At 37.6% G+C, this 16889-nt stretch overlaps 1 long non-coding RNA gene across 1 annotated transcript; it reads left to right on the top strand.

The window, feature by feature from the left end:
• Positions 1 to 635: 635 nt before the first annotated feature.
• Positions 636 to 15505, top strand: LOC135270197 (uncharacterized). Its single transcript, XR_010338402.1, has 3 exons — positions 636 to 749; positions 13869 to 13988; positions 15395 to 15505. It is a non-coding gene; the product is annotated as an uncharacterized LOC135270197 (long non-coding RNA).
• The last annotated feature ends 1384 nt before the right edge of the window (positions 15506 to 16889 follow it).

The raw sequence follows: 16889 nt of genomic DNA, 5'->3' as shown, positions 1-16889 counted from the left end.
GGAGGTCACATATGATTGGCCAAACATAGGTCACATGCTTATGCCTAACTTCTATTATAATGATTCACTGTCTCAGTTTAGTGGGGATGTCCCTATTTTAGCAATAAAAGTCCCACAATTCAGGGAACCCCTTGGTCTCAACCAAATAAGAACAGTGGTTACTAAGCGGGCTGGAAAAATGAACATTTGATTCTTTTGCTTTCAAGAGCAGTAAGTAGCTCCTTTTATACCACTGAGACTCATAAATCAAACATTTGCCCAAATATAGTAAGAGCACTTTTGAAAATGACAAATACATACAACACAGATAATATTTCATTTAGCACTCAGGAAAATAAACCTGAGATTTCTAAGGCAGGAATTTTCATAACTATCTGATGCATAAGAAATAAGGAATAATTTATTAACTCATTCAACAAATATTTTTTTAATGTGCAGAGCATTGTCAGTCACTTCAGATGCTTGTGAAAGAGACAAAACCCAGGATTGCATATTGCAGTCAGGGTGCTTTAGAGAAATACATTTATCACATCAGATGGTAACATTTGCCATGAAGAAAAGAAAAGTGAAAGTAGGGTTGTGTGATTAAGCAGGGAAAGAAAAAGCTATCCATTTTTCAAACAGCAGTCAGGGAAGTACCGTCTGAAGGGGTGGCATCATTGCTGGGAAAATTAAGCCCTGTGCATTAGAAGAGACTGCACTGGGAGAGGACAACTGGAAGTTTTCACCTGTCTCTCCTAGACTCCATGGTACGTGTCTTTTATCTTTGCTGATTTAATCTATATCATTCTCCTGTAATAAATAACCACGAGTATGATAGCTTTTCTGAGTTCTGTGAGCCCATCTAGCAAATCATTGAACCAAGGATGATCTTAGGGACCCCTGACACACCTGTGCTACGAAAAAAAATATTGAAGAGAGTTCCTCAAGCAGATGAGATATAAAACCAGAAGGGAATTCGAGTCTAAGCAAAGAAATGAAGAAGACTGGCACAAAGGAGTGCACATTGTATGTTTCCACGTATTTCAAGTTTGAAAATCGGTAATGCTGAATTTTGGTGATAGAAGTGAGAATTGAGATTACATCAGGGAAGGGTCACGGCTGTAAAAGATGTTGGCCATTTTCAATATATTGATGTAATAAATGTTAGCTAAATATATGTGTTCACTTTATAAAATGTTGTTTCTTGAGCTTTATTAGATGTAATATATATGCCCATTATTATAGTTGATAATCACTCAATAAAGATGTATAAATTATATTACAGATACAGAAGTAGAGGCATTGCCTGTGAAGAAAGATACACCTAAAAGAGTAATATTATTATGCTGATAACAGGAGTTTTCAGTTTCTAGATAATGTAGCATCATAACAACACCATATGCTTATCAACCATAAGGAAATTGGTCTATTTTTCCCTGGCTAACTAGCTATATATTCTTAGATAAATTTCTTAATCTATCTCAGAATCAGTTTCCTAATCTACAAAATGGGAAATATACAACTTACCTTTCAGTTTTATGGTGAAAAATTAATGAATCTCGATAGAGGAATGCCACAAAAACTAGTAAAAGAATAGGGTTCATACAAGCAATCCTTGTTGATCTTAGTGTTAAGATGGTAGGAAAGAACAGGAAGAGATATAAGACAAAGAAGCTGATAATATTTTAGTTCATCTAAAAACAGGATCAGGTGTAGTCTGTGTTACTGGAGAAATTTGTATCTGCATCCACAGACTCAGGCATGCCTTTTTAATTTTCACTAATTTTGGTCCAAGTTGGGAGCAGAAAAATTAGATAGCTGGCAAATACAGTACCTCAGCAGAGTTGAGAAAAAATAATGTTCCAGAAACTGGAGCTATATCTAAGGATTCTGATATTTCAAAAAAATCATATTTCACTCTAGCACCTTTCAAGCCATTATGATCATCTTGGATTTATAATACATTATAAGATAATAATCACCTTTAGCCCAAGGCACAAGGGAAGGTGATGCTGAATTTAGAGCTCCAAAAAAATAAGCACACATTCCTAGAACTTGTCAAGTCCAAGCCTTGAGCAATCAATACAAGTGGTCAAATTATTCATCCTCTGTGCTTTTACAGATGTGGTTTCTTCATTAGCAAAACGTGGAATAGAAGGCTTACTTTACAAGAACAGATCTTATTTCAAACATCCTGTCCTGTGGTTCCTATATACGCATCTTCACACTTTGTGCTGCACATCTTAATTTGGAGTTAATAAAATATCAGAAACTGAGGAATTCTATGGGAAATGATAGTACAGAGCATAGGTTAAATATTAAGTAAAAATAAAAATTAATTTGAAAACTATTATGGTGCAGCGAAGGCTGACGTCTATGCCAGGATGAGCTTGGAAAATTATTATGTCCTACTGTGAGTTAATGAGCTTCTGTTTCTGACATTTTAATCATTTAATTTCTCAGTTGCAAGATATTTTAGAATTCATTCTTCTCATCATTCATTTCCCTTAACAAATAATAAACAGGTTCAGAAAGGTAAAGTGACTTGCCTGAACTCACACATCTTGGCAGTACCAAATCTAAGACTAAAGCTAGGTTTTCTGACTCCAGGTTAAATGCATTTGCAAGAACAAAAAATAAACAAGTGAAAGAACAGACTTCATAGTCAGAGGGCCTGGATTAAAATCTTGCATTGTGATATTCCAGCAGGTATGACCTGGGAGAAGTTAGTTAATTTTTTTTTTTTTTTTGCCCTTAGTTTTTTTTTTTAGAAGATGGCTATAATAAAAGCACCTATCTTAAAGGAATACACTGAATTTTAAATATGATCATGTATATAAATCAAGAACATAAGACACTTCCAGGAACATTGTAAGAGCTCAATGAATGTTAGCTATCAGGATATTCATCAACAACTTCATATCCAAGAACTGAGTTATTGGCAATGATGATAGACACTGACCACTGTGAATGAGCCCAGAAGGAACAAGGATAGCCATATGCTCTTGTTATTATGAATATCAAATAATGAATTGGAAAGGCCATTTTAAAATCAGTTATTAATTTTACTCTTCCTGTATTACACCATGCTTCTGGATGTGCCTTTTGTTGTAAATATTAGTTCACATAAGTCGGTGGAATTAGGGGTGCTCAAGGGGAAGTTCTCAGTACCTTTGCCTATAGTCCAATACCACAAAGTCTGCTTAATCATTTTACAGACTTTCTAAATAGCTATTTCTGCTATTTAGAAGTGTATCTGTTCACTTTTATGTGGTACTGTGCATCAGTACCTATAGATCTTTTACTTAGATCATACCTTTATAAGGGGATATGGTAGAGAAAAAAGAATATTATTTTACTGTCTATCAGACTTGGGTTCAGTCCTACCTCTTTCTTCAATACCTGCTTATACAAATCATTTAATTTCTTTGAACTTCACTTTTATCAAATATAAAATGGAGATAATGCTGACCTCACCAGTTGTGAAGAGCAGTAGAAAGGACTTACAAACTGTATCTTAATTTCCTTCTTTTTCATGTTTTGGAAAAAAAAAATACTCAATGATCAAAGAAGTGGGAAATAAATCTAAAAAGGCTAACAGTGAATACAGTAAATAACCAGATTTATCTATCTATCTATCTATCTATCTATCTATCTATCTATCTATCTATCATCTACCTACCTACCTACCTACCTATGAGACAGGGTCTTACTCTGTCACCCAGGCTGGAGCCCAGTGGTGTGATAACAGCTCATTGCAACCTGGAACTCTTGGGCTCCAGCAATCATCCTGCCTCAGCTTCCCAAAGCACTGAAATTACAGGGATAAACCACGGACCCAGCCAGATTTTTCTTAATCTAACTTAATCTAAGGCTGTTTATTTTAGTAAGAAAAATAATTCTGACACATTTTATGAAAATCGACCGAAATAAAAAATACAAAGCAAAGATTTTATTAATTTTTAGAGGAAAATGGGTTGGGAATTGCTAATGCAATTATGATGACCACTAAAGGATATTCCTATGTAGCATTTAACTTTAAAAACTATTCATTTTTTCAGTATGTCCTTGGCAAAGACTAGTATGCTTTCACATGGTATACGTGTCTTCTTCTTTTAGCATGAGATATGTGTTTTTCATTGTCACGTGAATTTTGTGTAAACATGAAGTTTGATATGGAAAGCAAAAGAGAGAGGTGAGAAACAAATGGGGCAACATAATCAACTGCTTTAAAGATACAGCCAGGCTCTTAAAAATTAAATAATCCGATTATTAAGTACTATATTCAGTATTCCTCAAAACATGTTTTGAACATGTACAGGGCATAGAGTAGAATGCCAGAAATACAGAGATTAATAACATAGTCCTAATTCTCAGGGAACTCGCAGTCTAGTGGAGCATCAAAGGCAATCAAAGGCAACATGTTATGTGCTATAGAAACAGAATGTGAGATTAAGGAATAAACTCTGGCAGAGACACACCCTAACTCACACATGGAGGAAGTGAGATAGAAGGATAGAGGGCATAGATGAAGATATGGGGGAGCACAACATTCTGGAAAATAGCCAGTAGTTTGGTGTGACTGTAGAATTAGGATAAGGGGGAAAGTCTGGAGGTAGAACAGGCTGACAAAGTGAGTAGAGGAAAATCACAACAGTCCTTCTATACTATGATAGTTTGAATTCTCTTTTCTTCTGAGGCCTATAGGGAAGCATCTAAGTGTGTGTGTGTGTGTGTGTGTACATATATATAAAATATGTAATATGTTATATATAAACATATATATTATGTATTTCTATATATTATTTTCTTAATATAATTAAGATATTAATATTTTCATATATAATTATATATAATTAATTATATGCTATATATTAATTATTTATGTAATTAATTATATATAATATATTAATAGCACAATTAAGGTGATAATAATTATTATTAATATTTCCCAATATTGATATTAATATCTTATATAAGAATATTTGATATACAATATTTAACATATATTTAAATTATATATATGTGTGTGTGTATATATATACATATATATATTTACAAGTGGAATTATATAATCAGATTCACTTTTCATTAAAGGATAGCTCCATATCAATGGTCTCTGATACTGTCCACTTGACTCCAAGAATCAATATTAGAATGGAAATAAAGAATAAATATAAGAAGTTCAGAAGGTAAAATATCTGGAATTTGGTGATTAATGAGAGAAGAAAAATGAAACAAAACCTGATCCTAGAAATCCAGCTTACCTCCTTCTCTGATTAATTCAACACATTTTTCTGTCATGACACAGAATACAGTTTATGCTATTCTATTTCATAACATACAAATTTTGCAATACAATTTAGCTATTGTTTTGGCTCTTCTTTAAACATACCAAGCACTCTCCCACTTCAGTTGCATTATATTTCCTAAAGGGATAATTTTACCCAAATCATTGCAAAATTAACCCAATAACTTAATTCAGATTCCCAATGTTATCACCTCAGATACAACTTTTTGGATTATTGTATCTAAAAATAATTATCCTACCCAGTCGCTTTCTTTTCCCATAGTCTGCTTTATTTTTTCTACATTGATTAATACTTGAAATTAAACTATGTGAATATTTGTTTGTTTGTCTATTGGCTGTTATTCCACCAGAATGTAAGCTCTCTAGTGTCAGGAGGTTTTCCTCCTCTACAACTGAGAACAAAACCTATCACTAGTACTAGGCACTCCACATCTAACTGTTCAATGCACGAAGTGTTCACATGTTTTTCACCTTTCCAATCAGAGCTGCCACTGGAGTAAATGTAAACTGTCTTATTTTCAAGATAAGACAGTTACATCCTAAAAAGGATTAATTGTTCCTTCAAAGTCCAAATGCTAGTTAATGGTAAAATCTAGGAACGCTGATTCATACTTCAGATTTCTTTCCTTTGGGTTATACTTTCTCTCCACGCTGGGTAGAAACCATACCTTCTATTTTGTCTACCTTTTCTCCTCTCTGGTACATATAACCATACTGAGTATATGAAAATGTTTCTTCTTACTGAACAAAGAATTGAATATACACAACGTCTCTCACTTGCAAAAATCAAACCAACTCACCAATTTCAATTCCACCTGAAATTATGACTCTTTTTTCTCCTAATAATAGAGTCTGCAGTTTCAATTATAGAAACAATATTTCTCTTTCTTAAACACAAATAACAGTAGAATTACCCCTTACTCACTTGCCTTGGAGTTTGGGTATGATGGAGAAGAATTGCTGGCATAAAAATCAGGTTGTAGTTCTTTGTGAGTAGAGAGAATTTAGAACAGAATGAATTCAAACTCTTGGTCACGAATAAAACCAGTAAAACACAATTTATCTAAGAAGCTCCAATGTCCTGAACTGATACTGGCATAAAAAGACTTCTATAGATATTATTTTCCACCTCAACAAACAGTTGCATTTAACTTTCTAGCTGTCAAATGGTCACAGCCATTTTTCACTCTAGAGTTGCCTGCCTCTTTCAATTTTAGCTTACAATATGCTCCAAAGCTTAATGGATTGCCCTCCCAAAATACACAGGAAAGAACTGTGATGATTATATTCATGCCAGACAATAATATGTAAAGGTACTTCAGCCAAGTTTCAATGACTATTAGAAAGAGTACTATTTCCTAGGTTTACCATTGATATGGTGTCAATCTCACTACCAACACCTTTTTAAGTTTGACTCATAATCTCTATGTTTCTAGGCCTATTAGTTGGTGATGCTTCTTCCTGTAAGTTTGTTGTTGTTGTTGTTGTTGTTGAGATGGAGTCTCCGTCTGTCTCCAGGCTTGAGTGCAGTGGTGTGATCTCAGCTCACTGCAACTTCTGCCTCCTGGGTTCAAGTGATTCCCCTGCCTCAGCCTCCCAAGTAGCTGGGACTACAGGTGCGCCACCACCCCCAGCTAATTTTTTGTATTTTTTAGTAGAGACGGGGTTTCACTATGTTGGCCAGGATGGTCTTGATCTCCCAAACTTGCGATCAGACCACCTCAGCCTCCCAAAGTGCTGGGATTACAGGAGTGAGCAACCGTGCCCAGCTGAGTTGTGTTTTTAAAAAATAATAAATAATACAAGTGTGAATTGAGGACCCTCAATCTAGGTTCTTCAAAATACCTCATGACACTTTGACTTAGTCAAAACTATTCACCCCCCTCATCCCACTGTGGATAGAGTGTACTTCTCTAGCCCTTTGCTGCAAAACTCGGCCACATATCTTGCTTCAACCAGTGAAATGTTAGTGAATAGGATGTGAGCAGAAACTTGAAATGTGCTTGCATAATTGGTCTTTTCTTCTGACATTCCAGAAAGTAATGTCAAGACTGTTAAAAGAGGCTGGACGCGGTGGCTCACGCCTGTAATCCCAGCACTTTGGGAGGCCAAGGTGGGCGGATCATGAGGTCAAGAGATCAAGACTATCCTGGCCAACATGGCAAAACCCTGTCTCTACTAAAAACACAAAAATTAGCTGGGCATGGTGGTGCATGCCTGTAGTCCCAGCTATTCGGGATGCAGAGGCAGGAGAATTGCTAGAACCCGGGAGGCAGAGGTTGCAGTGAGCCGAGATCATGACACTGCACTTCAGTATGACAACAGAGTGAGACTCCACCTCAAAAAAAAAAAAAAGAAGAAAGAAAAGGAAAGAAAAGAAAAAAACGGACTGAAAAGAGCTTCCCCTGGATAGCTTCTGCTACTCTAGCCTGGGCTCGAAAATTCAACAGGTAGAACAGACCTGAATTCCACCCTCGACCAAAAGCAGCACTGCTGCCGCTGATCAATAAACCACATGCAATGAAATTAAATATTTGTTTGGTAAGCTACTTAGATACCATGGTTGTTTTAAAAGAGCAAAATTGATTAATACAGACCACATCCCCTGTCTCCTGCTGACATTCAAAACCATTCAGATGATACTCATTTTGATGTCCATGACTGGGTAAAAGGAATCCAAAAATAAAACCAAATAGTTATTAAGTTTATTTCCTAGGTTGGTCACTTAGAAACACTGTAAACTTAGGCAAGCCCGCTTGTCTTGCATACTTGAGTTCCTTACCTACAATATGGGGTAAATAATATTCACTCCCAGTTGTAATGATGAATATTAAATGAGTGTAAATTCTGTGAATCAACTAGCACAGGTCTTTCTCAGAATAGTGCTGAATCAAGGGACGGATTATCTGTGTCCAAATCTTGAATTTCCCACCAACTGGCTAGGAGTAGAGAATGTTGAAATGTATTATTTTTTCATTGTCCATACATATACTCACTTTCAATTCTTCTCTCTGTAAATGGTCCTGGAGTGGGTAGCAAGGGAGACATATTCTTTATAGTTTATGTGAAGGTGACTTTTCCCCAGTGCTGGACTTCAGAGGTAGGTGTGTATCTAAGGCCTAACATAGCAGCCTCACCACTGCAGTACTTATGCCACAGTGATTGGCTCATGGATAGGCACATGACCAAAGCCTATCCATGTTGAGAGCCCATCCCAACATCTTGTCTGAAACTAAAGAGATTGAAGTGCTTTTTCTTTACTCCTAATTGAATGCTGAACGTGTTATATAATCCTAGAGCTAAAGTGGTTATGGCAGACAATATATTGGGGGAGTCCTCTTTAAAAATAAAGCCAATACAGAAGGAAATAGACCAAGATATAGATGAAAACTAAATTTGTGTTACATTATTTAAGCTTTGGAATCCACCTTGCACTGCAGACAGGACTGCTAATGGGCATTTCAATAATGTGAGCAAATATGCTCCCAATTGCTTAGGCCGATTGGAGATGGGTACCAATACTTGCAAACAAAAAAGTGTGACCTTGAAAAATTCATTTTATTTCTTTGAATCAAGGTTTCCTAATATGTGAAATAGAAACAAAAATATTATTACTTTATAGTATCAAGACGTGTTGCTATTATAGAAATTAAAAGATGTACCTCAAATGTAATATGTAGCCAATACAAATACCCATCATCATCATCAACACATTCTCCTACCTTACACCAGCTTTGAAAAATGTGACAGACTAGTAAGTCAATAAAGACGCATTTCTTCACCACTCTTTATTCACCAAATGAGAGGTTCCAGAGCAATGTTCTCAGTAGGAGGGAAAGGAAAATGGAGAGAGAGAACAAAAGGGAATTGTATAGACACAGAGAACCAGAAGTCAGGGACGTGGTACGAAAATGGGTAAGAGAGGCCAGAAGTGGCAGTTCACGCCTGTAATCCCAGCACTTTGAGAGGCTGAGGTGGGCAGATCACTTGAGGTCAGGATTTTGAGACCAGCCTGGTCAACATGGTGAAACCCCATCTCTAATAAAATACAAAAATTAGTCAGGCATGGTGGTGGGAGTCTAATCCCAGCTACTTGGGAGGCTGACAGGAAAATTACTTGAACCCAGGAGACGGAGTTTACAGTTAGCTGAGATCATGCCACTCTACCCTCAAAAGAAAGAAGGAAAGAAGGAAAGAAGGAAAGGAAGGAAGGAAGGAAGGAAGGAAGGAAGGAAGGAAGGAAAATTGATGAGAGGAACTTAGTATGTCCAAAAGCCTCTGGAGTCTGGAACAACTTCAAGACAGGCTGCCCAGGTGAAAAAATGTAAAGGGACTAAAAACAAAACAACTCATAATGCCTGAGATAATGAACTGAACCCTCAGGGAATGAATAACAATAAGAACCTACTTCTGTGAGACGGGTATACAACATACAAAGAAAGCCTGGTTTGCTTTCCCAGGCTCTCAGCCTGTGAGTGATACAAACTACACCTACTGAAACCATCAGGCTTGGAGACCTACAAAGATCTCAATCCTGAAGATCCCTGCTAACCCTAAATGACAGAAGTTGAGATTCCTCAGCCAGTAAGAAACAGCAATCACCATTTGTCATCCTTTACCCTAGAGGAAATTGGTAGCCCCTTCTGAGTAGGGTTTCTACCAGACCATATATTTAGGAAGAGAAAGAACAAACCTAAACTATTTTTTTTCAGAAGACCCATGGACTTAATGGCATACACAGTCCTATTTCCACACATAGCTCAGAAGGGAGGCTCCCATTTTCTGGTGTACCAGAACCTCTCACCTCCTCCCTTTGAATACAGCAGCCCACCCAGCATATTTCCTTCAACTGGCCCTTGTCCTCAGGTAAACATTTTCTTTCCAACCACATCTACCCTTCCTCAGTCTCACATCCTTAGTCACACCATGCCCAAAAAATAAGACCCACAAAGATAAACCTTTGATATGGTTTGGCTGTGTGTTCACTCTAATTTCATGTTGAATCAGCTCCCATAATCTCCACATGTCATGGGAGGTATCAAGTGGGAGGTAATTGAATCATGGGAGTGTTTTTTTTTTTCTCATGCTGTTCTCTTGATAATGAATGTGTTTCACCAGATCTGATGGTTTTATAAAGGGCAGTTCTCCTGCACACACTCTCTTGCCTGCTGCCATGTAAGATGTGCCTTTGCTCCTTCTTTGCTTTCTGCCATGATTGTGAGGCCTCTGCAGCCATGTGGAGCTGAGTCCATTAAACCTCCTTTTCTTTATGAATTACTCAGTCTTGGGCATTTCTTCATAGTAGTATGAAAATGGACTAATATAGTAAATTGGTACCAGTAAAGTAGGGTACTGCTATAAGGGTACCCAAAAATGTGGAAGTGATTTTGGAACTAGGTATGCAAAGGTTAGACAGTTTGGAGGGCTCAAAAGAGACAGGAAAATGTGGGAAAGTTTGGAACTTCCTAGAGACTTAGAGGGCTCAGAAGACAGGAAGATGTGGGAATGTTTGGAATTTCCTAGAGAGTTGTTGAATGGCTTTGACCAAAATGCTGATAGCAATGGACCATAAAGTCCAGGCTGAGGTAGTTTCAGAAGATGAGGAATTTTTTGGGAACTGGAGTAAAGGTCACTCTTCTGTTACAAAGAGACTGGCAGCATTTTGCACCTGCACTAGAGATTTGTGGAAATTTGAACTTATGAGAGATGGTTTAGGGTATCTGGTGGAAGAAATGTTTAAGCAGCAAAGTGTTCAAGACATAACTTGGGTTCTGTTAAAAGCCTTCAGTTATATACATTCACAAAGATACGGTTTGCAATTGGGACTGACATTTAAAAGGGATGCAGAGCATAAAAGTCTGAAGAACTTACTGCTTGATGATGCAATACAAAAGTAAAACCCATTTTCTGAGGAGAAATTCAAGCAGGCTGCAAAGATTTGCATAAGTAACAAGGAGACAAACGTTAATCATAAAGATAATGAGGAAAGTGTCTCCAGGGTATGTCAGAGGTTTTCACAGCAGGCCCTTCCATCACAAGCCAGAAGGCCTAGAAGGAAAAAATGGTTTTGTGGGCCAGGCTCCAGAGCCTGCTGCTTTGTGCAGTCTCTAGACTTGATGCCCTGCATCCCAGACTTGGCCAAAAGGGGCCAATGTACGGCTCAGGCCATTGCTTCAAAGCCTGAAAGCTCCAATCCTCGGCGGCTTCCACATGGTGTTGGGCCTGCAGGTGCACAGAAGTCAAGAATTGAGGTGTGAGAATCTCTGCCTAGATTTCAGAGGATGTATGGAAATGCCTGGGTGTCCAGGCAGAGGTGAGCTGCAGGAACAGAGCCCTCATGGAAAAATCTCTGGTAGGGCAATGTGGAAGGGACATGTGGGACTGGGGCCCCCACACAGTGTGCCCACTGGGGGCACTGCCTAGTGGAGCTGTGAGAAGAGGACCACTGTTCTCCAGACCCCAGAATCATTGATGCACTGACAGCTTGCACATTGCCCCTGGAAAAACCACAGACACTCAATACCAGCCTGTGAAAGCAGCCAGGAGAGAGGCTGTACCCTATAAAACCACAAAGGTAGAGCTTCCCAAGATTGTGAGAACACTGCATACATCAGCTTGACCTGTATGTGAGACACCAAGACAAAGGAGATTATTTCGGAGCTTTAAGATTTGATTGCCCTGTTGAAGTTTAGACTGGCAGGGGGGCTGTAGCCTCTTGGTTTTGGCTAACTTCTTCCATTTGGAATGGGTATATTTACCCAATGCCTGTACCCCCATTGTATCTTAGAAGCAACTAACTTGTTTTTGATTTTACAGGCTCCTAGGCAGAAGGGATTTTACTTGCCTCAGATGAGACTTTGGACTGTGGACCTTTGAGTTAATGTGGAAATGAGTTAAGACTTTGGGGAACTGTTGGGAAGATATTACTAGTTTTGAAATGTGAGGACATAAGATTTAGGAGGGGGCAGGGTAGAATGATATGGTTTGGCTGTGTCCCCAACAAAATCTCAACTTGAACTGTAGCTCCCATAATGCCCATGTGTCATGGGAGGGATCCAGTGGGCGATAATTGAATCATAGGGGTGGGTTTTCCCATGCTGTTCTTGTGATAGTGAATAAGTGTCATGAGATTTGATGGTTTTATAAAAGGCAATTCCCCTGCAGGTGCTTTCTTGCCTGCCACCATGTAAGACGTGTCTTTGCTTCTCCTTCACCTTCTGCCATGATTTTGAGGGCTCCCCAGCTATGTGGAACTGTGAGTCCATTAAACCTCTTTTTCTTTAGAAATTACTCAGTCTCAGGTATTTCTTCATAGCAGTAGACCTTGAATTCACATTCTCTCTCCAACTAATTTCATTTTCACTGCATTTTTCCTACCCACCTCTAGAATCTCAGAGGAAGGTTTCCAAGTATTTCTGTTCATTTCCAAAGAAAATCCTTCTCCCATAACATCTGCATCAACTACTCTCATCTCTTTCATGTTTATTCTCATTTTTGTTTGTTTTCTCTTTCATCTTTGTCTTAGCCCTATGCCCTGGCTATTTCTCTTTAGTTTTAAACAGATGTCCAAATTCCATTACCCAGAACCAGAATAAAAAAGGAAGAAAAAAGTCAATTCAAATACCACCATCAAAAGAAAAACTGTTTTACCTGTTTTTCTATCTGGTTTCCATTTCCTCTTTGATCTGATTGCAGTTTATTCTTGTCTCTTAAGTATCTTCATATCCATTCACTACTTACTTTCTTAAAATCCAAATTGTATTACCTGATTAAAACTGTATAATGCAAGATATTAATAGTAGACAGTATTGGGGAAGGGCTATATTAGAACTACCTGTGCTTTCTGATCAATTTTTATGTAAATCTAAAAAAGCTGAAAAAAAGCTTAAAAAAATCTAGTAAATGATTGCATTATACATGATATTCCTGGAACATTATTTTATATGTTATGTGTTGGTGAAGATAAATTAAAAGTCAACTGAAATTCTGAGGCATTTAAAAAAAACTGTATTTGACAGCTGCCATTGATCTCCTAAGCATCCACTCTAATGGGTACTTATTCGTCTTCTTCCTTTACCTCTGTGCTATTGAATCCTGCTAACCTATTTTCCAACTGCTGGGAATAGAGCAGCTGTATTTCTGATGTTTCTTTTTCAAACTAATCATTACAACAAAAATAGTAAAATATTCATGTAGCAGTTGGGAAGATAATGGTTCAAGCAAATCGTAATGCTAATAAATGGTGGTAAATGACTGAATAAACATAAAAACCAAAGGACTCTGTCACAATTAGTCATTATTTTCTCTATCAAATGGACTACTCTAATCCTGAAACTCATTCTTCTTGCTGACTGTTCTATATCCATTAAAGACACTGCTGTTTTTCTACTCACCCAATCTTAAATCACATATGTCTACAAAGGTTTCTTCCTGTAACCATAGACCCCAAGAGGCTGGAGCGCACTACTACTCTAGACTAATTCCTTTCTTTCTCCAAATGTGAAGGCTGAAACTTGGGGGAAAGGAAGTGATGAGAAGGAATGACTGTCCACGATGTTATTATTTGTGACTACAGGTTTGGGACTAGAACTATAGTCTCCTGATTTCTAGCTAATCTGTTCTAACCTCATCAGACTGTGACTCAGAGGCAGATGAAAATATTGAGGATATTGTGGGTGGCATCTTCCTGGGACAGGTGAGTCAGCCTATAGTGAATGTACTGTCCTAAAACTCTGTTTCTAATCACTTAACTAGCATTAGTTTCAAGTAGTGGGCTTCTTGGTACTTCCTACTTTTTACCATAATAATGATCCAGTTTTCCCAATGCACAGCTATATTTCCTACAATTGAATAGATAAACCTTGAGTCAACTTGTGGCTATTGGTGTTAGTACCTATGTCTTCCAAGTAATCCCTAAGAAAGTCCTCCAATCCATTGTGTCATGATTTCAAGATACATGTGAGCCTGCTAGTTAAATCATCAGTGTGGCTTCAGTGTGCAAAGCCAATTTCTGACTTTTTAAAAACTGAAATGATGTATGCAAGTCATAAAGAGCAATCCTTTGCATAATAAGAATATCACCAGAGATAATTCAGTTAATTTTCTACTTATTTTCAAATGGTTATAGTTTTTATATTCCAGTTGCCATAAAAACAATGACTCAAATATTTATTAATGTAATTTTAATGGCTAGAGGGCTCCTATAAATCTCCTCTTTTTTTTTTTTTTTTTTTGAGATGGAGTCTTGCTCTGTCACCCAGGCTCAAGTGCAGTGGCATGATCTCTGTTCACTGCAATCTCCGCCTCCCGGGTTGAAGTGATTCTCCTACCTCAGTATCCTGAGCAGCTGGGACTACCAGCACCCGCCAACATGCCTGGCTAATTTTTGTATTTTTAGTAGAAACAGAGTTTTACCATGTTGGCCAAACTGGTTGCAAACTCCTAACCTCAGGTGATCTGCCCTCCTCAGCTTCCCAAAGTGCTGGGATTACAGACATGAGCCATCACTCTTGGTCACAATCCCCTCATTTTTAATAAATTTAAAAAAGAACTTATGTATACAAGCTTTTCCCAAGGTCAAAACACTGCAAAGAGGAAGCAGTAGATACCCTAGATTATGATAGTCAATCACAGCTTGCTTTTCTCTAATGAAATTATGAGTTCAAATGGAAAGAGTGTAACAGAACATCTGCACACATTCACATATATACATATGCCTATAAGCACAGGGCAGTTTAAAATTACTTGGAACTTTTTCTGGGGTGAATTTTGTGCTCTTGGTTTCATCCACCCACATAGCTAAACCTCTTTAGTCCCTGTTGTGTCATTTCTCTCTCATTCCTGTAGGTTGCAACATTCCCAATTTAGTATCATTTGAGAGCATAATTGAAGTGCCATTTATTCTTTTTTTACATAACATGAACTGATAAAAGTGAAAAAGTTGAAAAGCCTTAAATATAGTTGGTTTTCTCTTCAAGTTTCTTCCTCAGGTACAACAAAAAATATATTTAAAGTGTCCCATATAGTTCTGATATTCTTTTGCAAAAGATGACAATGTAAATCCATAGTAAGGCAGGAACTACAGAAACTTTATTTTGGCAGACATGAGAGAAGAAATGTTGAAGACGCAGCACTGGAAGCCTGCAGAGGAAGGCACAATCAATTTGCGTATGAAGTCCAGGTAATATGTGGAAATGAAGGAATAGAGACATCAATCCCACCTCTCCTTGAATTCAAGCTCTTGAAACTTATAGAAGTTGTGGAAGGGAGGGTAAAGGAATGCACCTGCTCAAAATTCTAATGTAGAAGAATAATGTGTCTAAGATTAAAATCACATTGACATTACATAAAAGAAAAGCTGTGGCTTAGTTTTGCATTGAGTTTGTGTTTTTATTCCCTGCCCCACCCCCTACACCTTGATTTGACCTTTCAGAAATTTGAACCTCTCTTCCTTTCCCTGAACTAACTCAGTGTTCAGCTGTAATCATTCTATTTTCCAAACCTCTTTGCTACTTTATAGAATTAGGAAGTCAGGTAGAAAAACTCTGACTATATCTTTTAATAACTCCTCTTTAATAAATTGAAATGTAATGACCTTTGGGAGTTATAGCACTGATGGCCACTCCCATAATGAGCAAGGATTTCCCAGGAGAGAAGTCTAAATCAGGTTACCCTCAGAGTAAAAGCTTACCTATTCCAGTGGAATTTAAACGGTTAATGTAGAGTAGTCATAGAGGCACTCCCAAGATGGGTAAAAATAGCAGACAAAGCTAAAACAATAAAATCACTCTAGGTTGTATGGTAATTCCTGAGATAAATTTATATTTCATGGAAGATGACAGTAACAATGGAAGAATTCCTGGGAGTGAAAATTACCCATTACTCTTTTTTCGAGATTAAGGCTACAGTAAATATAAGATACTTGGATGACAACTGTCTATCATTGTATGGAGGCCCATAGATATGCATTCATTCTTCTGACAGTTCAAAATTTCAAAGGAGAATAACTCAAAGTAAGATTCCCATACAGGAATGTTAAAAGAGAAAAGCAGTGATGCTTAGATAATGGTAGTAGTCCCATTCCAGATGATATGGCTTGGCTGTGTCCCCATCCAAATCTCAACTTGAATTGTATCTCCCATAATCCCCATGTGTTTTGGGAGGGACCCAAGGGAACATAATTGAATTATGGGGGCTGGTCTTTCCCATGCTCTTCTCATGATAGTGAACAAGTCTCATGAGATCTGATGGGTTTATCAAGGGTTTCTGCTTCTGCTTCTTCCTCAATTTTCTCTTGCTGCCACCATGTAAGAAGTGCCTTTCACCTCCAGCCATGATTCTGAGGCCTCCCTAGCCAGGTGGAACTGTAAGTCCAAATAAAGCTCTTTTCATTCCCAGTTTCAGGTATGTCTTTATCAGCAGTGTGAAAACAGACTAATATACCAGGTAAGGTTCTCCTTGAAATGTAACTCAAGTTTGAATGTGTTATTCAGGCAGTCAGTGGTCCTTTAAATGACAAGATTTCAAAGATCACCTGGCAATCAACCATCAGCTACATTTTTAAATACATTTTAAATACAGGTAAACAGATGAAAAG

The sequence above is a fragment of the Aotus nancymaae genome, unplaced genomic scaffold (genome assembly GCF_030222135.1).
Source record: "Aotus nancymaae isolate 86718 unplaced genomic scaffold, 86718_ANA_hifiasm-v0.15.2.pri h1tg000059l, whole genome shotgun sequence".
NCBI classification, from domain to species: Eukaryota; Metazoa; Chordata; class Mammalia; order Primates; family Aotidae; genus Aotus; species Aotus nancymaae.
Note: the sequence above shows the minus strand (reverse complement) of the source record. Positions and strands in the feature narration are given on the sequence as shown.